Raw genomic sequence first — 18,143 nt, 5'->3', positions numbered from 1 at the left:
AATTCAAATAGACTCCACAGACCACCAAAAGAACAATACAGTTAGACCCAATCCAATCTTGAAAAAAGCTAAAAGATAACCATTTGACACACTGGAAAGAATCAACCAAAAAACTGCACAATGGAATGTTACCTTATGCAAAACAGAGAGTACAAAGTTACTGAACACCACTTGGGCTCATCCAGAAAAATATTATTTCAACCAAATGAAGTGGAAACGGAGCTGCGCTTTCTAATCCCGTGCTAAATGTATTACCACATTAGAGTGACACATATTTCCTGCATATCCTACAAACCCACAAATAATTTGACATGAGAAATTGACAAAAAGTGGATCACAAACAATGTTGTCAACTTTAACAAAATACATCACTTTATTTATTTCCACTTATTAAACATCTATTTGCATACTGTTATGACTGGTCCATGGCTAATATTATAACAGTTGAAACATCCTTTTAAAAATGTTCCCATATTTATAAATGTTTTACTTTTTACATCTATTACACCATTTGCTCTCCTTTTATTCCTCCACTGTCCTCTCTCTTTTCCTTTTTTCTTTGACGTCTGCAGAATTTACGAGTACATTAAAAAGGCCCACTGTGCTCAGCACTCAGCTAATCTGTTTATCCGCCAGTACATGGAACAGGCTGTGGAGGCAGGCAGATACCACCACTTGAGAGACAAACAGCCTATTGAATTTCCATTTCAGCTGAAACACAAGTGCCCAGTTCATTTGAAAAGTATTCAGACCCCTTCACTTTCTGAGTTACAATTTTCAGTTGTACTTTAACTAGTCATGAGGTGTGAAATACGTAATCATGGTTAGCAAGACTTCCTTGCTGGCTCCTGTTTAGCATTTGCCATATGCCTGATCATTTTTTTTGTTGGAGGATCTGTAGTCTATTTTTTACCAGATTGGTCACACAAGTGTTTCACAAGGTTGTAGTGGTTGCAACACTGGGGAGACTATTAGCTTTCTCTGCCTATTTGATCAGAGCTTGATGATTTTTACACAGCATTTGAATGTGAAATAATTTGATGAAAAGTGGAAGCTACGTGCTGGCTGTTTTGAGATAACTGGTAGAATAGCGGCAGGGCCAGCTATAGACATAAGTGATATAAGTGGCCGCTTAGAGCCCCCAACCACTAGCGGCCGTCCGGTTGCTAGGGAACCCTGAACCAATAGGGAAGAGGGGGCCCCAAATCAAATTTTGCTTAGGGCCCCCAAAAGGTTAGAGCTAGCAATGAATAGTGGTTACTTGGCTAGCTATCTGGCTTAACTTAGAGAATTCATTTTGAGTTATTTCTTGAAATATTGACCAGACAATCAAATCCAAATTAGAATGCAATGTGGCCATTAGCTAACATAGGCAAATAAAAAAAAAATTGCTAGCAAAATCTACTTGATCACAGAGAGAGGGAGTGTATGGCAGGGGAATTAATGGAGTCTTCTATAGTGGTCATGTAATGTGATGAGGCTATCTGACTTGTTCACAGACGCTGAATGTTGATAGCTATGATGTCACCAAGACCATGTGTATGGTGGATGGACTACAAAAATGGCAAATTTTCAATCAACCTGGAGGATAACCTCACATTGAACACGCCCAAACATCATGAACTGATAAGGAGGTGGACAAGAAAAGCCAAGATAAACAAAGGGGGAAGAAAGAGTGTGAATACAAATCGATGCAGGGTATTACCCAGACCCTTTTAAAGAGTGTCCCATAGCAGCACGGAGGTAGGCAGGCGACAGCACTAATACACATGCCGACACATGCACTGCTAATCACACAAATTGATCCATCCCACACTTCCACAGTCATGGCGCTATAAAACACAAAGACGTGGTCAGCTGCTAAGGCTGCCATGAGCCTCGGACAGAGTACAAGTATAAATAAGCATTATATCACCACACGGATGAGCCGTTTTACTATAGCAGTGTGTGGTCACAGCAGTTTTTATAATGTTAATTCCACTCGTGTTTTAGTACAGCCCGCAGGTTCTCTAATGACTGGTTCAGTAGGCAGTCCAGACCTTATGGTCCTCTCCCCCTGCATCACCACACAGAGAGTCATAAGGAGTTAATGCGCACAAAGTCACAGCCACTACCACTGTGACTATCCAGTCAGTATGGAGGCAGGACCTCACTAGAGGCCACTCTTGCTGTGTTAATAGGAAGTTGCTAAAGCAGTGCATAAGAGTGCAGACCACTAGCTGTGACTCCACTGTATACCCAAAACAGGCGCAGCTAACCAGAAACATTTCCTTTTGGAGTCTCATTAGGTCATTAGGAATTTGCTGAAAATGTATTTCCTTAAAGAGCAAGGCAAATTAAAACAACATCGACGTCAAATTTAGAAACCATTTTATGTAGCATTGATATGATTCAAAAACAGGTAACACTTTCTGATAAGGGTACATGAACTACCATTAACGAATACACTAGTTAACATGAACGAATGATGAACAATGACATGAACAAACAGGTATAATGATACCCTAAATGTATTAATGATTTACACATGCATTAACTAACAGTGTGTAGTGTCATTTGTTCATGTTGACACAGGACATAAACTCTTGTCGTTTTTTGCAGGAACACATAGTTTGTACTGTAATTGTTTAATGTTAATGCAGGACATGCATTCGTGACACTAGTTGTTTGCATGAATAGCTTAAGTACTATACATTATTAATAAGATAATTCAATTTGTTGATATGATTACAGTGCGGCAACCATTATTACTAAGGTAGGCTGGCTACTTTCGTCTTCAAATAGGTGTGACGCGCACAAAATGTATGGTCGCATTTAGGGGTATTGTTTGAAATGGGGGATGCATTACATATATTAAAGGACACTTACTATGGTTGGCCAGTAGGGGGCAGGGAAACGTGGTCGCGTTGCGTTGGGACTGAATGCGTTCTGGTAACTCTTGAAGGAAAAGCAATGTTTTATTTCTCATAATTTATCATGTTTTCCAGGTCGGTAATGTACAAAGGTACACTGGACATTTCGATACTTGTCTGTTAAAGTGTATGTAGAGAGTTGGAACAGACATTTTATATAAGCTAGACAGAAACCCCATGTTGACTGTAAAATGCCATGATGGTGGTGCCATCCTTTGAAAAAAAAAATATTTCGTTGCAGTACTGTATGAACGTCTTATTTTCTAAAACAACACTCCTGACAATATCCCTAGGATTAATATCATTGAATTTTGTAATTGTATTGTTTAGGAACTTTGCAGTTGTGCCACTGTAAGGGTTAGCGATTAGCTAGTTCCTGTTAGCTGGCTCCAGTTAGCTGTATGCGAGCTCCAGTCAAGTGTTTGTTAGTTTCGGTTAGCACTTTGCTAGCTTGCTCAGCCATATTATATTCGTGTTAACATTAAGGTAATTTGCAACTGTCTAATCCTTTTACCCGATTTTACTACACTAGCTGAACATGAAGGTGTTATACACATAAGTACAACATTACTACTGTATAAGAACTTTGTGAAATGTCTGATGTAAAAAGGGCTTGATAATTAAATTTGACTGATTCATGTGAATGTAAATTTTTATTGCATAAGACTTGCCTGTTTACACTTCTACTGAAAATACATTACTCATCTCTTCCTTCATGATGTCCATGTTTCCAGAGTGGTTGTTTTACAAATTGTCTTATAGCCTACACTTAGTTTATCCTGACATTCTTGAAGGGAGGATTATGCGCTATCACTAGTATTCTAACACCATTAGTTCATACTCTTTTGGCCCACTGAGTAACCATTGAGCCGGAATAAAGCATTAATAAAGTATAACTCACTATTAGGTAGTTATTTTGTGTCCCTTTAAGTAAAGTGATGAATTATTCTACCTTATCAATCACTAACTAATGACTCATTGGTAGCAATAACCTTAATAACTGATACTTCACCATTAGTTAATTATTTTGTGTCCCCTTAAGGAAAGTGATGAATTATCATACATTAATAATCACTAACTAACGACATGAGTTCATGTTCTGTCTCAACATGATCAAATGACAATACACTGTTAGTTAATGCATTTGTAAGTGATTAACAAAGTAGGGGTATCATTATTAACCGTTTGTTTGTCTTTGTTCATCATTCGTTTATGTTACCTACTGTATTCGTTAATGGTATCCTTATCCTTAAGTGTTACCCAAAAACATTTACTCTTGTTGCAAAAAGACTAGGAGGTGTGAATTTCGATTACAAAGTCCCATTCAAAATTGTATGGCATGGATAAAGTATTAGTATTTAGAAAAACCTTCAGTTTTTCCACATTTTGTTTTGTTACAGCCTTTTGTAAAATGGATTACATTGACATTTTTGCAAATTTATAAAAAATGAAAATAAATATCACCCTTTAGACCACTATATGTAGGTAATCAGACCCCTTCCATCAGTACTTTGTTGAAACACATTTGGCAGCATTTACAGCCTCAGTCTCTTTGAATATGATGCTACCAGCTTGGGACACCGGTATTGGAGAGTTTCTCCCATTCTTTTTGACAGATCTTCTCAAATTCCATCAGGTTGGATGGGAAACATCGCTGCACAGCCAGCCATTTTCAGGTCTTTCCAGAGATGTCAGATCAGGTTCTAGTCCTGGCTTTTGCTGAGCCACTCAAGGACATTCACAGACATTGACAATCCCGAAGCCACTCCTGTGTTGTCCTGCCTGTGGATTTAGAGTTGTTGTCCTGTTGGAAGGTGAACCCTGGCCTCAGTCTGACATTCTGAGTGCTCTGGGGCAGGTTTTCTTCAAGGATCTTACTATACTTTGCTTTGTTCATCTTTCCCTTAATCCTGTCTTGTCTCCCATTCCAGTTGGCAGTTTCTACCACAATGTCATTGATAACAGAATGCAATGGCCACTGACACACAGCTGACTAGAGTGTTTTTTGTACAGTCATGAAAATGTTGTAAGAAAATTCAGTGTCCACATTTCTGAGGGTTGGGAGAAAACCCAAAGTCTCTGCTAAAGAGAAAATGATGGAGCTACTATGTGGAGTAGATTATTACATGTCATTAAAACACATAAACCATCCAACTTTCAAAGGCCTGCAAATATAATGAGAATATTTACTAACACCACATTCAGTGTGATGACCCTCACATTCAGTATGCTGTAAATTAAACTCTAACCTGACATTTAAAATCAGATCAGTGCTGGTAGTCCTTGTATAGCAAATGTAGTTATATATTAGTCGTGTATTTGTGTATCTGGGGTGTATTTATTTGTTAATGTTATTTGTATCACCGTTTGTAATATTCCTTGTGCTCTTCACATTTTCTAATCTGCTTTTTTGGAAAAGGGTTGGTGAACATTTCACCGTTAGTCTTCATCTGTTGTTTACAAATCATTATACAGTATTGCCTTTTGAAAACCCTTTTTACATTTCCTGAATTTTGTCATATCAGTTTATATATTGCAAATACTTTCAATACATTTTAGAGAGTTGATAATTGCTGTATGCGTTCCTTATAGGCCTCCAACCCGAAGTCTTGTGGATCTCACAATTCCCTCTGGTAGATGTGCTTGTTCTAACAGAGGGAATTGTTAGAAGTGAATCAAACCAGAAAATCCCTGCTGATGATGCCTTAAAGCTCTTCAACATCTGCTGGCCTATTAAAATCACAATGGGGCTTCCCAGCCACTTGTCAGCTAGTGCCGCAGTCGAGGCAAATCTAGATTGTGGGGGTCAGCACAATGTTACAAACCAGCACCTTACATCACTGCGCTACCTGGCAGGCCAAAATAAAATAATATTTTATTAAATTTGACACTTTGACATTCCTTCCCAGGAATCTTAACATTGACTGGTTGCTGGGTACTCACAGGGGTCATTCTTTATGACCCTTGCCATTTGACCAACACCTGTATAAAATATTAACCTGCAGTGTGATTAGCATTATAGTGATTGGAGGTCTGCATTTTATCTGGGAGATCAATTAAGTCAATCTAGGAAGTGATCCCTGTTCTGATGACGTGGTTTACACTGTGACCCATACCTACGTGTAATGAGCCAGACACAAGGTCAGATGCATGGTCAAACTGAAGACTCCTGGAAATCGTTGTTCGAAAAACCAGTGGCAAAACAATCAATAATTTTAATGTATTTATAAAGCCCTTTTTACATCAGCAGCTGTCATAAAGTGCTTATAAAAAACACCCAGCCTTTAACCCCAAGGAGCAAATAACAGCAGTGTTGAATTTCAGTGGCTAGGAAAAACTCCCTAGGAAGGCCAACATTTTGGAAGAAACCTAGAGAGGACCCAGGCTCAGAGTGGTGACCACTCCTCTTCTGGCTGTGCCGGGTGAACATATTAAGAGTACAAATTGTAATAATTAATAAATGCCTGTGGGCTGAGTCCAGAGTCTATTTTAACTTAGTCCAGGTCGGAAGCATGACCAGATGGACAAGGACAGGGACAACATGGGGGAGGTGTCAGCACAGTGGCAGCTGAAATCGTCAGGTATAGTCTTGATCTGAAACACAACCAGGAGGACTTTGGACAGGGACAGCAACGGGTCTTTCAAGCCAGGTATGCCTCAGGTGTGGGCAAGGACCTCATGTCCTCCTAAGTTTAAAACGGCAGGAGACAGGGAATATTTAGAAAATGCATTCCTTATATCTACAAGGATTTATAGTGGATAAGGAGAACTGACCCTACTCCACCAGCACAATAATATAGAAGTGTAAGACCTTGGGGCTGGGACAGGGGGGTCCGGTGACACTGTGGCCCTATCTGGGGGAGGCCCCGGACAGGGCCCAACAGGCAGGAAAACAATTCACCCACATTGCCAAGCATCAACCAAAGGGACACCCACCAACCACAACCACCCTGAATGAGAGCTGAGTATTTCCAGCAGATTACAGCCCAATCGCACAAGTGAGCAACAGGGAGACAACAACAAGCCAGTGACTCCACCCCCGAATTGCATTGGAGGGAGGGCATCCCAGTGGCGATGAAAGTCCACCTGGCAAGACAGCAAGGGTGGACAGTAACAAGCCTTTTTGGTCACCTTCACGCCCCCGGGCCAGACTACACTTCATCATAGACCATGCTGTAGAGATGAGTCTTTAGTAGACACTTGAAAGTTTGCACTGAGTTTGCATTTCTAACCTTAATTGGCAAATCATTCCACAATAGTGGAGCTCTATGAGAGAAGGCCCTGCCTCCGGCTGTTTGTTTAGAAATTCTAGGCACAATTAATAGGCCTGCGTCTTGCGATCTAATATAACATTGAGAATTGACATTGTGATTCCGGATTACATCACCCAGAGGCAGCATATATAGTGAGAACAATAATGGGCCCAGAACAGAGCCTTGAGGAACACCAAAACATACCCTTGACTTGTCAGAGGAAAGGTCACCCACACATATGAACTGATCTCTTTCAGATAAATAAGATTTAAACCAGGCTAGAACATGTCCACGTAGCCCAATATGGGTTTCCAGTCTCTCTAAGAGAAGGGAGTGATCAATAGTGTCAAAAGCAGCACTAAGATCAAGAAGCAACAGGACGGATCCGGAACCTTTGTCTGAGGCCATTAGAAGGTCATTTGTTACCTTCACGAGTGCAGTCTCAGTACTATGACGGGGTCTGAAACCGGATTGGAGCATTACATAAATGTTATTTGTCTTCAGGTAAGCATTCAGTTGTTGGGAAACACATTTTTCTAAGATTTTTGAGAGGAATGGGAGGTTCGATATTGGCCTATAATTGTTTAATATGTCAGGATAGAAGAGGCTTAATTTGCGCTATTTTTAGTGAGTTTGGTACACATCCGGAGGAAAGGGAGCAATTTATTATGTTCAACATTGGCTGACCTAGCACAGGAAATAGCTCCTTAAGTAATTTTCTGGAGGCTTGCTTGAGTGCTCTAGTATTGTCAGTGTACCAGGGAGCAAGTTTCTTGTTGCGTATTTCTTTTGTTTTTAGTGGTGCAGCCGTATCTAAAGTATTTCGCAGTGTTGAGTTTAGATCCTCGATTTGATCGTTTGCAGATTTATTTACTCTGTTGTTGATGAGCGAGCTTGTAAGAATATCAAGAAATCTATTTGTAGTCCGAGAATTTATAGTACTGCTTTTGTAACTCATTGTTTGCGGAGCAAGTGGATTTCTTGTTTTAACGGTAAATGTAATAAGACAGTGATCCAATATTCCAGGATTTTGTGGGGAAATTATTAGATCTACAAAATCTATTTCTCATGACAGGACTAAATCTAAGGTATGATTGTGGCAGTGCGTTGGACCTGAGACATGTTGGATAAAACCCATTCAGTCAATTATGGCTTCAAAGGCTTTTTGAAGAAGGTCATTGGACTTTTCCATATTAATATTTACATCGCCAAAAATTTGAATACTATCTGCCATGACTACAAGGTTAGACAAGAATTCTGGAAACTCATTGAAGAACGTTGTGTATGGCCCGGGGGGGGCTATAAATAGTAGCTATGAAAAACGATTTATCAGCCTGGTTAACTTTCATGAGTAAAACTTAAAAATCAAATCCAGTGATGTGTTTGAGAGTAAATTTATATTTACTGTCATAAATATAACACCCCCTCCTTTTCGGGGTGCACGGGGGATATGATCACTAGTATAACCAGGAGGAGAGGCCTCATTTTTAGGCAGTGAATTCATCAGGTTTTAGCCACGTTTCACACAAGCCAAAAACATCTAGTTTATGATCAGAGATAAATTATTTTACTGCAACTGCCTTTGGAGCAAGAGATATAACATTTAGGGGTCCCATTTTGAGATTTGAGGTGATAGTCATTTTTATTGAGGAACGCTTATCTTAATAAGGTTGCTATTGTTAGCACTACATTGTTTAACTTTTCTCAGCCTGGAAAGAGTCACAGTGGCAATAGGTAAAACTGTACTAACTACTCTGGCTATGCTATGGACGGACTCCACAATGCTAGCAGGCAGGTTACAGTGATAAGGCATAGTAGTGGTACTTCGCTTCGGTTTTTCAGGGGTGAGTAGTTCCATTAATTATGTCCAAATAGATTCCCGGTGTTGAAAAGTTGGGTAGAAGGCCAACAGATAAAAATATTGCGTTGGTAAACTCTTAAAGTAGAATTTAAGTTTATGTAGAGTAAATTTGAAAAAGTTTGGCAGGTAGCCAGGTATGTAACTGCAAGCAGCACAGCAGGTTAACAATCCCACAATCCAAAAACCAGAAATTACCTTCACCCATTTCAAAGATACAGTATCTCACAAAAGTGAGTACACCCCTCACATTTTTGAAAATATTTGATTATATCTTTTCATGTGACAACACTGAAGAAATGACACTTTGCTACAATGTAAAGTAGTGGCAACCAAAGTGAGTACACCCCTAAGTGAAAATGTCCAAATTGGGCCTAAAGTGTCAATATTTTGTGTGGCATCCATTATTTTCCAGCACTGCCTTAACCCTCTTGGGCATGGAGTTCATCAGAGCTTAACAGGTTGCCACTGGAGTGCTCTTCCCCTCCTCCATGAAGACATCACAGAGCTGAAGGATGTTAGAGACCTTGCACTCCTCCACCTTCCGTTTGAGGATGCCCCCCAGATGCTCAAAAGGGTTTAGGTCTGGAGACATGCTTGGCCAGTCCATCACCTTTACCCTCAGATTATTTAGCAAGACAGTGGTCTTCTCTGAGGTTTGTTTGGGGTCGTTATCATGTTGGAATACTGCTCTGCGCGGCCCAGTCTCCGAAGGGAGGGGATCATGCTCTGCTTCAGTATGTCATAGTACATGTTGGCATTGATGGTTCCCTCAATGAACTGTGGCTCCCCAGTGCCGGCAGCACTCATGCAGCCCCAGACCATGACACTCCCACCACCATGCTTGACTGTAGGCAAGACACACTTGTCTTTGTACTCCTCACCTGGTTGCCGCCACACACACTTGACACCATCTGAACCAAATAAGTTTATCTTGGTCTCATCAGACCACAGGACATGGTTCCAGTAATCCATGTCCTTAGTCTGCTTGTCTTCAGCAAACTGTTTGTGGGCTTTCTTGTGCATCATCTTTAGAAGAGACTTCCTTCTGGGACGACAGCCATGCAGACCAATTTGATGCAGTGTGCGGCGTATGGTCTGAGCACTGACAGGCTGACCCCCCACCCCTTCAACCTCTGCAGCAATGCTGGCAGCACTCATACGTCTATTTCCAAAAGACAACCTCTGGATAAGACGCTGAGCATGTGCACTCAACTTCTTCGGTTGACCATGACGAGGCCTGTTCTGAGTTGAACCCGTGCTGCAGCTCAGTTTCAGGGTCTTGGTAATCTTCTTATAGCCTAGGCCATCTTTATGTAGAGCAACAATAATTTTTTTCAGATCCTCAGAGAGCTCTTTGTCATGAGGTGCCATGTTGAAATTCTAGTGACCAGTATAAGAGATTGTGAGAGCGATAACACCAAATTTAACACACCTGCTCATTCACACCTGAGACCTTATAACACTAATGAATCACATGACATCAGGGAGGGAAAATGGCTAATTGGGCCCAATTTGGACATTTTCAATTAGAGGTGTACTCGCTTTTGTTGCCAGTGGTTTTAATGGCTGCGGGTTGAGTTATTTTGATGGGACAGCAAATGTACAGTGTTATACAAGCTGTACACTCACTACTTCACATTGTAGCAAAATTTCATTTCTTCAGTGTTGTCACATGAAAAAAATGTGAGGGGTGTACTCACTTTTGTGAGATACTGTAAATTATAAAAATGTTATGCTCCAATCAAAATAATTCTCTCCTCCCATAATCGGTGGTGACTTTTGCTTGACTTTCATCCACTAGTTTTAAACTGCTGTAAACACTATATAAACACAAAATTATTAAAAATACATTTCACATCGATTTAAATGGTAAAATGATTACCTGCAATATTTTGTAAATGTTTTCTCACACGAACACAGAATGAACAACTTAGTGTTGATTAGTTGTAACCAGGAAGTTAGAGTGATTTTCACATTGGCACTTGTCCTAGCCACTAAATCAAAAATGCAGGGTTACTGGGGACAAATCAATAGGCGAGTATCACAGCCAATCACAACGTTGCTGGTAAGAGATGCTGTGAATTACCATCATACCATTATTACTGAAGATGTATTATGGATATTTTCTGAAATTATAATGCATAAAATCCAAAATAAAAATAACAGTTCCAAAAAGATGGCACTGTAGATAATATCTGTGTCCAGCGATCACTCCGGTCTTACCTGGGTGCATTGATGCTTCAATGAGTACACTTCCTGGGTAGTATTGATGGCATAATCTGACATACTTTCAAATTAATCTGTTGGATTGATAGTCCAGAGCAATTTACAATTCCAATACTATTTGTAATCTGGAGTGAGTAGACAGAGCGAAGCAGAGACTACAAAACAGACAATTCTAATGCATTTATATAATAAGGTTTGGCCAGCAAAATACCCAAATCTTCTTTTAATCATTCTACATAAAAAGCAGGTACATGTTACTCTGCTCTCTACACATCAACTCAACACAAAGAACCCTTAGTAAGGCCTCCTACTGGCTTAAGAGCGGTGGAGAATGTGCAAGAGTACTACGGCAATCATCCATTTTAGCTCTAAAATGATTTGTTAAGCCTACCACCTCAGTAAATATAATACATTCAGTTTCACATTGCTTGTTTTATCGCATCTCATGCCTGTAGAAAATGCATGACGATCATTACCCTCCGAAGACATTCATGAGGGGTAGCTATACCGGGAAAAAAAGACTTTTACCGCCATCTTTGCTGCAGTCACAAACAGGACATTGACTGTGGTCCAGCGCTACAGAACATTAGTCAGAGGATTAACATGGTAGAACAGACTCTCATCCCATCTCATCCCATGTCCATGTAGCCCTACTGTTAAAGTCTCCTGTTGCTATCCATATGAGAAAGACAGTAAAATAAACCAACTGTGAAGTGTCTTAAATAGAGGAGACAACCAACCAACGTCCCAGTGCTCTATGTGTCTGTGTGTGTAGTGTTCAGTTGAATTAATGTCAAAATAAGAAATTAGAAAACATTTGTTTTTTATTGACAAAGAACCAAATCTTTATAAAATACTTACAATGTTTTTCTTTTACAAAATGAAATGCCACCTTTCTCTTATACCACCAGAATTGTATTGTCTCCCTAGGGAGGTGTTCCAGGCACGTCCAGCTGGGAGGAGACCTTGGGGTAGGCCCAGGACTAGGTGGAGAGATTACATTTCGACACTGGCCTGGGAATGCCTCGGGATCCCCCAGTCAGGGCTGGCAAATGTGGCTCGGGAAAGGGAAGTTTGGGGTCCCCTGCTGGAGCTGCTGCCCCCGCGACCTAATACCGGATAAGCGGATGAAGATGAGATGATAAATGCCTTCAGACCAATACTGTCAGTTAACCATCGATGACAGCATCAACATAATTAGTTGAGTCAGGAGAAGATGGGGGTGAAGTAACTAACACCTTTCAGGAGGCGGGTCTCGCTGGGCTCCGCCTCTTTCACTGCATGGCTAGGATGGAATCCCTGTCTGACATGCCGGACATGGCCATGCCCCCCCAGAGATCTGAGGGTTAAAGGACAATAACAGTTTAATCAAAATCTTTCACCATTTATAAAAATACAGCTGAAGTTCCATAATTGGTTTAAGTGTTTGCGTTGTGTTTTTACCTGGGTAGAAGATGGTCAGGGAAGCTGTTTTCCCAAGTGTCCATCCAAGGGACTCTTGGGCTGCCAGCCTCTGGATCAAACAGAGATCAGTACCTAAAATGTAATTGATCACATGGGTCATCCCTTACTGATTCCTTTTCATCATCACGGCATTGGTCTTAACAAGATCCTTAAAAACACTCCAACAGCCACAACCTTTCTCATGCTGATGCCAATACATGCTAACTTTCCCACTCCTTTCTATTTATCTGCTCTTAGAGCTGAAATGGTTGTGAGGTAATTGTGCGTATTGGCCTGTGTGAGCTTACTGATTAATACAAAATATTAACACACTGACTGAGACAAATTCAGTCTGACAGTTATCATGCTAACCAATCCTACAAGGGGAGACACCAGTTGAATCACAGCATGCGTGTGACATCTACTACAGGATTCAAGGTAAAGTAAATGTCTGGATGATCCTATTGATCGTATCAACCAACAGGCAGATATTGAGACGACCGATGGCTGTCTGAGGAGTCAAAGAGCAAGGTAATGGAACGGTTAGAGAACAGACCGACTCACCCCAGTTTATAATCATGGGCAAGGCGTTGCCGGTGGCATAGTCGCTCTTGTGCTTTCGCAGGTCTGCTTCGGGAGGTTGGTCTTGCTGAAGCCATAGCCATTCAGAGCACTGCCTCCGAACATTAGCCTGCCTCCAGTGGACATCTTTTAACACACATGGAGAGAAGTACAATTCAGCAGGATGGCTTGTTACAGAGACGTAATGAGGCTTTTGATGGGTTTTAATGAGAAACCGTAGCTTTGATAACATGGTCATCTAGTGTACAACAACACAGGGAAGGTTACAGTGGCCATCCATCTTCACAATAACGGACAGAAAATAAAGACATGCAAAATGACCTGGATATATGTTGTTTTTTTGCATCTGATCCCAGTGCAGTCATAGGTTGTGTCTCTTGCTGCTCTTTTTAGGTTGAATTATTCAGGCAGCACGTTCATTAAGTGGCCTTTTCTTCATCAGTGTTCCTTCTACTGAATTATATATGTTTCTCCTATATGGGCATTTTAAAGTTCCCTGCATGACCATCACTGTCTTTCTTCACTGCACCCACCCATACCATACTCTCGCTCTCTCCCTCCCCTTCACCTCTCACTCCATGTCTCCCATCCTCCCTCCCTCCTCCTGCAATATTCTTCCCTCTATGTCCCTCCCTCCATTCCCTCTTAGCAGGACATAAATACGGTTTCATAAATAGGAGTGCAGACAAACACGCACACACACACACACACACACAGTCTTGTGAAATCTGTGTCTAAGTGAGTTTGTTGTCAATCTCTGAGTGACTCCCAGTCCATCGGGTCATTCTCACCAGAGGCAAATGGAAACAAAGAAGGGAAAAAACACTCTGGTCAAGGTTACACAGGAGCCAGGCTTTATCCAAACCAGGAAGAGCCCCCCCATAAAGGACATACACAAATCCTCCCCCCACAACATAAATAACCGTCATGAAAAGTAAACTCTGAACAAGAATCAGAGTATATCAAAGGATCCTGAATGAAGGGACCCTCAGGTGAATCAGAAAACGATTACATTTATTTGCCTCTGGGCGGCAGGTAGCTTAATGATTAAAATACCTGACCAGTAACGAATAGCTTGCAAGATTCAAATCCCAAAGCCGGCAAGGTGACATATCTGTTTTTCAGTCTGTGAGCAAGACCTAATCGCTCCTTTAAGTCATTCTGGATAATCACATTTGCTAAATTATTAAAATGTAAAATGTCTTTGAACCCATACACTTTCCCAACCATAATCAACTACTTCCACCCCGTTCCTCCTTGATCCCTCCATTCATGTACCAGAAGTGTCCGGGTCCCACAGCGGGCCTCTGGACCAGTACAGGAAGCAGTGTCTGGGTCAGATGATTGGCTGTGTCGGTGTCATATCTAACCAGTCTGAAAAGGTCCTGAGAACTCTGCTAAAGACAGAAAAACAGAAATATGAGCACTGAACAAACAAGCGAAATCCACCTGCATCCTCCTACTGTGTCCCGTAATCGCTTCTGCTGGATGTGTAATAGTGACCTAGGTCTTAAAGTACTTCCTGTTGATATAAAGGTTTAATTAAAAAGCATGCCTCTCTGTATATGTCTGTATTTGTGCTAATCATTTGCTAGATCAGTGCATAACAAAATAAACAAAATAAACTATTAAACTAGATTTTGTGGTTGTTTGGTTGCATGAACGTGGTCAGTGTTGATGCAACCTTGGTTTTCGTGCTAAATAATGCAAAACGATTTTAAAACCATTATAAGCAGAGCAGGGCAGATATTGTGAAGCAGAACTTTCAGGTAAAGACACATGAAGACAGTAAATGCGTGCCACTTTATAGTTGGAAAAAGATATGTAATTTCTAAGTCATCGTAACATTTTCGTGAGTGTCAAATTATCATTTTCAAATATTGGGGGTGGGTCTTGATCCCCCCATGCCTTCCAAAACTTGTAGTTTCACATGCCCGGCTACTCACCTTGGCACAGGGATTGGCGGAGGCAAGGACCTGCCTGTGGTGAACCCTCTGCTGGATGCCCCCTGCGTCATGTTGGGTGGGGGCCAGAGGGAGGTGTTGATTTAGACCACCAGGACATGGCCACAGTTGAAGGTCAGATAGCAGAGGCAGGTGGGTGGAGCAGTGGCAAACCGGTGGGGTTGGAGGAGCCTGAGAGTGGTCAAGGAGGAGTCTGACAGGAGGTGGGGAGGAGGGTTTCCATGCAGAGGCAGGGCTGAGAAGGAGGGAAAAATACCTTAAAATGACTGTGTGTGAGATCCTGGTTTTATTATATAACCCTGTTTCTAAAAAAGTTGGGACGCTACGTAAAATGCAAATTAAAACAGAATGCAAGTATGTGCAAATCATGTAAATCCTATAAAGAGCACAAATATTTCATGCCAGACAGAGACATTTATTGTTTGTGGAAAATTTTTGAATTTAATGCCAGCAACATGTTTCAAAAAACTTGGGAGGCTAACATGCTGGACCTGATCACAAAACGTTTACTCTTCAAATGACTGCTAACGTTCATGACTGCAGTGTGTTAACGTGCGGTTACACAATGGTCCCAGTTTGGGGGTCTGAAAATGTGGTCACCCTACCCCTGGCACACTGCTACAGAACTAGACAGGTAGCTGACACATCGTCAGGGTTACAGAAGAACTCAGTGCTTACAGGTGACGAAGGAGCGATAGATGGAGGGAGAACCAGAGCAGATGAAGGGAGAGATGAACTGGTAGAGCAGAAAGACAGAAGGTATCGAATTAGAAAGCAGGAGCCATGAGGCTGAAGGATACTAGATAAAGCTGGTTCCGTCCGACAGGCTATAACGCGGTTTGAGGGAGACGCTGTAGTTCAGGTTCTTGGAGTTGGGAAAGAAGGAAAAGAGGCAGTCCTCTGCATGGACTGGGTCCGGGTTGGTTACAGTGGTTTAAAGGAAAAGCACGGCCCTGGCTCCTGATACTTTCTTCTTGAACTTTAAGTTGCTGAAACAAGCAGTGGACTGGCGAGCCAACTAGCTGGATCTGACAGTGGGTAGCAGGATCTGACAGTGGGTAGCAGGATCTGACAGTGGGTAGCAGGATCTGACAGTGGGTAGCAGGATCTGACAGTGGGTAGCTGGATCTGACAGTGGGTAGCAGGATCTGACAGTGGGTAGCTGGATCTGACAGTGGGTAGCAGGATCTGACAGTGGGTAGCAGGATCTGACAGTGGGTAGCAGGATCTGACAGTGGGTAGCAGGATCTGACAGATGGGGGGTGGACATCCTGCGCCGTGTGACCGGGGGTAAGGAGACCTGTGTGTGCTAGGACTGCTGGTCTGGTGGAGAGGTTTGGCATCAACAGGGATGTGTGAGAGTTCCTCTCAGGACAGAGAACACAAGTTCCAGATCCCCTTGGGAAGCACAAACTCCTTCTCTTGACGTTTCTGGAGGAGATGATATATCTGCTCCAAGAGGTTCGGAGCCTCAGCCACGTAGAACTGGAACGTCTTCAGGTCCATGTCTATCTCCTAGAGTTGAACAATTACACAACCACTTTTCTCTATTGAATTGGCGCATGACAGAGTTCCTGTGCAGCTGTCCCATAGAATGCAATACATTCTAGAATACGGGTGCAACAATGGCTTTTATGACCAACTCCAGTGTTCAGCTGCAGTTTTCTTCACAACACTCACAATATATTCTAAGATACTAGTGACACCTAAGAGAGCAGCTGGTGTACCAACTGTCTCATTCATTAATTATATTAATTTATCATACATATGGATAAGTTGCTTAGCAGGTGCAGTGATGAGACAGGGAGGGACAGTTTATCAGAGCATAAACATCACAGCAATGAGTATTATAGGGGGCACAGGTGACAAAGCGGATGGCATTGCGATAACGTCAAATTTGTTGAGGAGACATACATGGTGGTGGTAATATGTTGTTTTGAGATGGGCAGAAAATCAGCGGCTGTCATTACAAACTTGGTCAAGTACCAGATGTGACAGCAAAATCTGTCTATCTCTGCCAGGATGCAAATACTGGGTCATTGTTGGATCTTCTAGCAGGCCAAAAATCTAAAGCATTCCACGAGTTCCACAAAATAACTGGCAACAGAATTAAAGGCCATCCCAGTCCCCTGACCTAAACCCCATTGAAAACCGGTGAGCTGAAGAGTCCACAAGAAAGAACCAAGAATTCTGAAGGATCTTAAGAAATATGACATGGATGGTCTCAAAGGCCTTGCTATGTTCTCCCACCTTCTCAATTATTATAGATGACTCACTGCTGTTATGTTAGCATGAAGACTTGGGCTAAGCAGTAAACGCAGGGCTTCCAATACATTTTTAAGAAAAAATTATTATCTTTAGTGTTAGAATTTCCCTCAAACAGTATTGAGTGCAAGATCAATCTGGTGAACAACATTTCTAATAGCCATTTTTGCTAATCTTTACCAAAGTTGGCAATAATTGTAAAGGGAACTATGAACAGGTGTTAAGGTAAATGACTAATTAGTTTTAGTTAGCTATGTACAGATTGTCAGGGTAAATGACTAGGTCATTTAGGTAGATGCGTACAGGTGGTAGAGTAGTTACTAAGAAGCAGGAAAGATCAAAGAGTAGCTGCAGAGTATGTGTATGCATGTGTGTGTGTGACTAGGTGCAGCAGAAGTATGTGTTTCATGCAAGTGTACACACATTGCCCTGCATTACACGCAGCTCTGCTGTGATTCCAACATGCATAAGTAACAGTTGTAAAGGACACAGCGCCATCTTGAGGTTCAATCTGCAGTCATTTCAAATAAATCCTTCAAATTACATTCCGCTGGTACATTTTAGATTCCATAGATACTGTATAGCCATCTAAATGCAAAGAGGCTGTGACGTGAGCAACTTTCAGACAAGTCAATGC

This window comes from Esox lucius, chromosome 17 (genome assembly GCF_011004845.1).
Source record: "Esox lucius isolate fEsoLuc1 chromosome 17, fEsoLuc1.pri, whole genome shotgun sequence".
NCBI lineage: Eukaryota > Metazoa > Chordata > Actinopteri > Esociformes > Esocidae > Esox > Esox lucius.
Note: the sequence above shows the minus strand (reverse complement) of the source record.